This window comes from Rhinolophus sinicus, chromosome 5 (genome assembly GCF_057876585.1).
Source record: "Rhinolophus sinicus isolate RSI-liver-muscle chromosome 5, RSI-T2T, whole genome shotgun sequence".
NCBI lineage: Eukaryota > Metazoa > Chordata > Mammalia > Chiroptera > Rhinolophidae > Rhinolophus > Rhinolophus sinicus.
In genome coordinates, this window is record NC_142505.1 from 64,914,936 (window position 1) to 64,921,800 (window position 6,865).

Sequence of the window (6,865 nt, forward strand, 5' to 3'; positions counted from 1 at the left end):
CTTAAGGTTATTTTCTTTAGAAAACAAACCTCTACTTGCCCAAGACCTTTATACACTCTAGGTCCAAAAAACATACTTTAAAAAAAGGACACTACCACTGGCTAAACTAAAAGGTCATTTACTGTGGCTGAATTCTATAAAGGGAGTACGACACCTAAGAGGATAAAAAACGAAAAGGCCCTAAGCAAAAAAATTTTTTGAAAAACACAAATCCCACCTGTGCAAATCTAGCTATGCTCTGGAAATCCTTTCTCAGCCACAGAGAAACAGCTCCTGCTCAGTGCCTTGAAGCTGCAATTAAATGGTAGTAATTTAAGATTATCGAGAGAGCAAAGGGCAGTGGGAGCTCTTTGGAGGGCTTCCCTTCCCACTTCATGCTCTCCAATCAGGGGTTAAATGAGTTTCTTTAATGTAAGTACCTTAAAGTAACTGAATCATAAACAAAATTTATACTATTTTCTGACAGCCTGCAATCTATTTAAATTTTATTAACGTGCACCTAAAATTATTTTTAAAACACAGAACTCGTGCAATGCCCTGTAAATATTCTTGGCATATATACTGAAATGTAATTGGTACTATATCACCTAACGTTGTTTGCACTTACATACTTTTTTGTGATGCAGAATCTTACAAGATAACATTTCAAAACTGAGTTTCAGTCTTAAGTAGAACATGAAAACCAAATAAACAGCACAATAAGATTGGCTGCAAAAAGGAAGCTGGGTTCAAAAGAAGTCACATCTGCTCTATTCTTTCCTCCCTTCTCTTAATGCTGGCATTGAACATGCTATGGTATAAATATATTTGTTTAAGAAATATCACAATTCTTCTGTTAATTTAAACTGCTGAAAACACACATATCTTTCAATAGAGCCTAAGAATGTAAATATACAAGGCCAGGGATAGAGTCTTAAGCAAGGACAAACTTAGTAACAAAACCATTCCTAGACTCAATATTAACCAAGTAAACTTTTGTTATTGTTAGTACAAATGATTTAACTAGAAAATATTTATAGCTTTAAAAAAAACACATTACATATTGCAGAAAATTGCCTAATAGCATCCATGTGTATGTTTAACTCGCATTGTTTAATTACACAATAAAAGGTATACCCAATAAAAGCTACAGACTTTGAAACATGTTGGGCACTATGGTTATGAAACTCTGACTAATAAAAAAACAAAGTGCTTACTATGTGATCGACATTTGTTAATTAAAAATGCAATCCTTAAATTACAATTATTTTTATTCTTCTGTATGTGTTTACTTGTCCTACTTCCTACTTTGTTCTACTTAATTAAAAATGACATTTAATTTGGGGAGAGTTTATAGCCAAAAAAAAAAAAGTGTTACACAGTTTATACTCCAGAATTTAAATATAAACACAAAAGCTTAGACATCTCCAGGAATATAACCCCCTTAGTTTGACAGTTAATCTGAATACTTGATGCTTCTTTCATTATACTTTGACAAACCTGTGAAAATAAAATGCTAAAGTAATCACTGTTACTAGTCTCTTTAAAAATGTAAAGCAGTTAAATTTTCCTAGAAAACAAGCAAGGACAAGTTACAGAGAACTTGAATAAAAGTACCAACATGGTCATGTTGAATGTCAATCTAAAAAAAGAGGTTATGTCTAATCTGGAGAATGTTCCCTCTCGCCTTTTTAAATTCCAAGAGTGGGCTGACACAAAACTTCATCACCAGGGTTCTTTTCTTTTTTTTTTTTTTTTCCTTTGAGCTGCACATCAGATTTAAACCCTCACATACAAAACCCTGGCTTCCCTGACAAGGCAGATCTTCTAAACTCGATGTGAGAAAACGTTATCTAACTCTAGTGTAGGAGGCTAATGTTGGTAAAAAGAGTTCCACTGCTGTTCTGGGTAGCAAGGCAGCCTCTGGAAGACTTAATATTCTTTTACTACATTTTGGGTGCATTCTCTTCATAAACAAGAAAGCATTAAAAAATAATAACTTGTTTAGCAACTCAGCACCCATAAGGAACTCAAATGCTGCCTAGAGAGAGGCTGAGTATTTTCTTCCAAGTGAGCCTTGGCTTGCACAACAAAGATCAGCATTTGCAATGGTCCATTTCTGCATTACTGAATATATAGCTTTGCTGCTTGATCGAATAGTCCAGGGTTCTTTCTCCACGTAGAGCTCCTGACAACAACCCAGCAGCAGTTCTGTTTGATCTTTCCTGCTTCCTTAATTTGGGTTGTCAAGGTTCAGCAGTTGGAGGCTGTTTACTTTACATTCCCCACCCCCACCCCCCAAAAAAAACTGATTTTTTTTCTCTCTCATACTCCAAAGTCTGGGGGGGCGGGGAGGGGGAATGCAGCCAGTGGCAAGATGTTAAACCTTTTTTCCCCTTTTGCAGTGAGATTGTAGCTGACACCTTTTGAATAGTAACCAGTTGAGTTTCTTTTTATATTTTTAATGCTCTTTATTAGATATTTCAAGTAGAAAAATCAGACAAGAAAAAACCCATTCCAAATCTCTAAAACTGTGAGCCCAATTTTCTTTTCCTGGTCTCTAAGATGTGGGTATTTCCACTTTGAAAATCAAAACTCCAATGGAATTCTAAAAAAGATTTGAAACATTTCTCTCTGGAACTGAAAATAACAGAACTCCTCTGTCTCAATTACGCAGGTTAACCCGTGGGTAGAAAACACCTGAAGTCTGACCATTTCGCCTCAAATTCCAGTTAAGACATCTCCCCCCAAACTGATTCTCAGTGGAAAAACGGGGGAGGCAGAAAAGATGGAAGATAAAATTTTTTCATGGATTGTTCAATATATTTTCAGCAGTAGAAAAATCCCTTAAATATCCTTCAGATATTTTCAACTTAGCTATTGTACCAACACTAAATCCTGAAGCCTACGGACAACCAAAGGTAAAGTGTAGACGGCTTCAATGTATAGATTCCTTTCAAAGCGAATACAGAATGCCCCTCCAGTATTTAAAGAGCAGTAACAAGAAAGAAAATCGAACTTATAAAATACCTGTAACCGAACATGAGAGCAACACCAGCCCCTCATAAGTGGGCTGAAGAAGCTCAAATGCAACCAAATTAAATGTTTATATTAATTTCATTACTCTGCCCAAGCCTCACAAACGAGGGCTGGGGGAAGGGGGTGCTGGGAAGAGGAAGAAATAAGTTTCATTTCGGGTTTTCTAGTCCAGCAAAAGGAAAATGAATTAAAAGGAATGCGTAGGATGAGCCCAGACTAAATCAATACACTTTGTAATCAGCCCGGCAAGGGTATTTGGACACAATGACTTGGAAATAATTAATAGTTATAAGGGGGGAGTAGGGTGAGAAGGGGGCCAGGGATGTCACCATATTTTACCGGAGCACTTTACACTCCACTCTAAACTTTGATCTCCAGATTTTAGGATTTAGGAAGGAAAGATAAAAAAGAGGAAGTCCAGTATTTCGAAGCACCTACCGGCTTGAAGACGGGCACATTCCTGGCTACCGGCACCTATCGCTGCGCTCGCGCCGCCCATGCTGGCGCTTTGAGCACAGAGAGCCCCCGGGTTCAGCCAGGGCTCTAGGGTGTCCCTCGCCCCCGCCCGCGTCCTGGCCCCGGCGCCCGCCGCCGCCTCGACTTACCCGCGGAGTCCAGGGAGGGAGTGGGAGCGCCTCCTTTACGCCCGCGGAGGAGGCGCCGGCAGTACCATGGTCCCCCGCGCCGCCGCTGCTGCCCCTGGCCCGCTGGTTCGCCGCGCGCTCGCTTCCTTTTGCTAACTTTCGGGTTCTGCGATCGACAAGAAACCGGGGCGACCCTCAGCAAGTCTTCTGGGTGCAGGTTGGGGGAAATTGAGGGGGTGGGATGAGTGAGTGGGCCCGGGGGCCAAGACAGAGAGGGCGGCGGGCTGGGAGGACCCGCGAGCGCGCGTGGAAGGAAGAGAGGATGTGTCTCAGGGAATCCCTGCAAAGATCCCGAGACCGGGAAATCGGCCCGAGCAAAGTCTGAGCACCTTCGCCGGGATCTTACAAAGTTGCAACAACAAAAAAGGAGGAGGGAGGGAAGGGGGAAGGGGCAGGGATAGGGATATGTTCGCAGGCGCAAGGTTTGCAGTTACAATTGTTTATTTAGTCCTTATTCTCACAGGGGGCGGGAGCTGCGCGGGAATGGGATGAGGGTGGGGGACCGAGCGGGCAGCAATCCCGAAGCAAACACTTGAGACGGGGGCAGGCGACTTTGTTTCAGGGCGCGGAGCTCTCCGGTGCCCGCTGGTGTCTCCGCCAGACTCCGGGGACTGAGGCGGAGCTCACAACAGGTGGGGAGGGAGACTCGCCGAGGGCCAAAAAGCAGAAGGAATCAAAGTTTCCGAGCGCGGCGGTACTGGGGAGGAGGGGGGCGGGAGGCGGGGGCGAAGAGAGGCGGAGGCAGCGAATGACCGCGACCCCGCAGCAACTAGCAAACTCCTCTGCTCCCAGCGCTGGGGCCGTGGTCCCCGCTCGAAGCTCACGCCGTCCCGGCTCGCCGGCTCAGCTGAATCTTCTGCGGGACAGGAATGGAGCGCGGGGAGCTCGGGAGGAAGGCAGCGTGCGGTCGAGACACGGAGAGCCATCAGCTGCGAGGACAGGGCAGAGGGACTCGGCGACTCACGCGCTTCTCAGGGCAGACTGGGGTTTGGGAAATTCCCCCGTATCCCAAGCTTAGGAGGGGAGTAAAACCATAAAGTATGCGTGGTATAAGGGAGGGATATCCGGGCGCGGCGACTCCCCACAGGGTACCCTTCTCCCACTCCCACCCGCCGAGCTGTCGCGAGCCAGTGGTGGGGAGGCTGGGTTCGGTGAACCGAGCGTGCATGGGGCTGCGTGTCTAGCTGAGGTTGTGCGGGTGTGTCTGAGTTTTCCGGGCTCCGCGGGAGCGGCGAAGGGGTGCTCCCGCCTCCGGATTCGGGGAAAGGCGTGCGTGGCACCGGGGACGTCTGCAGGCGCGGGTCCCAGAACGCGAGCGTCCCCAGTCATTTAGCCACGACCCGCGGCGCAGCCCGGGGAAACCGAGGGGGCACATACTCGCGGACCGCGAAGGGAAAAAAGTTTGCTCCAAGTCCAAACTTTGCGTTGCAGAGGTGCCTGGCGCGCGCCCCCTCCCACCGCAGATCCCACCCGTGGCCCGGCACCGCCCGGCTCCTTCGCAGGCAGCCCAACGCTGGTCACCGAAAGTTGTGCCAGGCGGCCTGGGCTTATTGATTTCTCTCCCCGCGGCGATCGTGGAGAACGCAGAGCTAGGCATGGGGCCGAGGGAAGAGTATCTCGCCGCCGCCCGCCCCCCACCCCCCCACACACACACTTGACTTATGCAAATAGACCCAAGAATGCGGGCGCCACCGGAGGCCCCTCCACCCTGGCGACGGCCCGAGCCCCCACCCTGACCCCAGAGCCTGGGCCCAGACCTGTGGGAGAGGCTGAGAGGGAAGGGCTGGGGGAGATGCACGTGGAGCCTGGAGGTGGAGAGTAGTTTTGTTTTGTTTTTTTCCTTTATCTTTTCTTTTTTTTCTTTTTTTTCTTTCTTTTTTTTTGTTGTGCTGGTTGTTGTTGTTGTTGTTTAAAGTGGCGGAAACAAGGCAGGAGGCGGCTTGGGAAAAAGTGGAGCAGAAATGGAAAAATACAAACTCACCCGCTGCAAATGGTCTCTCGGTGCAAACTAAGGTGTTTTCGGGCCTTTCCCCGCGCGCGCCCACTCCCGCCCGCGCGCGCACCCCCTCGCATACACTCACTCGCGCACACGCGCGCACACACACACGCACTCCCGGGCGAGGGCAGGGCCACCGCGAGTACAGCATGCAACCGCCACACAATAAATAACAATAGATTCCTCCGCTGGGGACTAGCTTCCCGGACCCCAGCCAGCGCCGGTGGTGGCGGCGGCGGCGCGGGTAGCGCCGAGCTGAGGGCGCTTTCCAGCCCGTCCCTCGGCCTTTTGCTGGGCACCCTGTCTGCCTCACACACCCCCAAGCCCCCCCAGCATCCCCAGTGCGCGAGCCGCCACCCCCTCCCCGGGCCACTGGAGCGCTGGCGCCCATTCCCCTCCCCCCACCTCGGCCTCCCGGAACAAATAAATAAATAAGGCGCGCGAGAGAGGCCAACACATCGCGGAGGGAGATGTTGTTATTTTTTGCTGTTGTGCGTCCCTGACGTCACATCCACCTGCTGGGTAAACAACAAGGCTCTCGGCAAAAAAGAAAAAAAAAACCTTGCAACTGCCATAGCAAGGGGGTAGGGGGGTAGTGTGGGCTGGGGAGAGGGGGTCCCAGGAGGTGGGAGTGAGGGGCGTCCAGGTTGCGTGGATAAGAGAGGGAAACAGAGCCCCCCAGGCCGGAGAGTAAGGGAACGCCAGACTAGTCCCTGGCGAAAGAAGGATCTGGCTAGAAAGACCAGGAAAATAAGGGGCAAGGGGGAGGCGGGATTCCTCCGAAGATGGGGAAAGGGGGGGGGGGGGGGTCCATTCAGACGCCGGGAAAAAAAAAAAAAACGAGAGGCAGTGTTAACTAGGGACGAAGATGGGAATGCGATGGCTATTTGCTTGGTTTCTGAGCTAAAAATATAGAAAGAAGGGGAGAGGATAGGAAAGGATGTGAGTATCCTCCAGTTAAAAGTGAAAGTGTTTTGCCATCAGTGACAGTTGAAGGAGGGGGAGGTGAGGGTGGTGGTTGCAACCCCCTTTCTCCTCTCCCGTCCTCCCTCGGTCTCTCCTCTTTCTTTCTGCACTTTGTCCAATGAAAGAAGGCGAGTTCGGGAGGTGAAAGTTCAACAGAAGGACAAACCCCTGTTTGCAAGGAAACAGAAACCCGCCAGCTAGGGATTTTCCCCCCTGTATTTTGAATTAAGAGAGTCTAATG

General features: G+C 48.9%; 1 protein-coding gene across 1 annotated transcript in view; it reads right to left on the reverse strand.

The window, feature by feature from the left end:
* Window positions 1-4,456, reverse strand: part of FOXP1 (forkhead box P1) — a 579,583-nt gene extending 575,127 nt beyond the window's left edge. The window contains exon 1 of the mRNA XM_088798543.1: window positions 3,624-4,456. The gene's annotated coding sequence lies outside the window, so the exon portion shown is untranslated. The remainder of the gene's footprint in view (window positions 1-3,623) is intronic.
* Window positions 4,457-6,865: the final 2,409 nt, after the last annotated feature.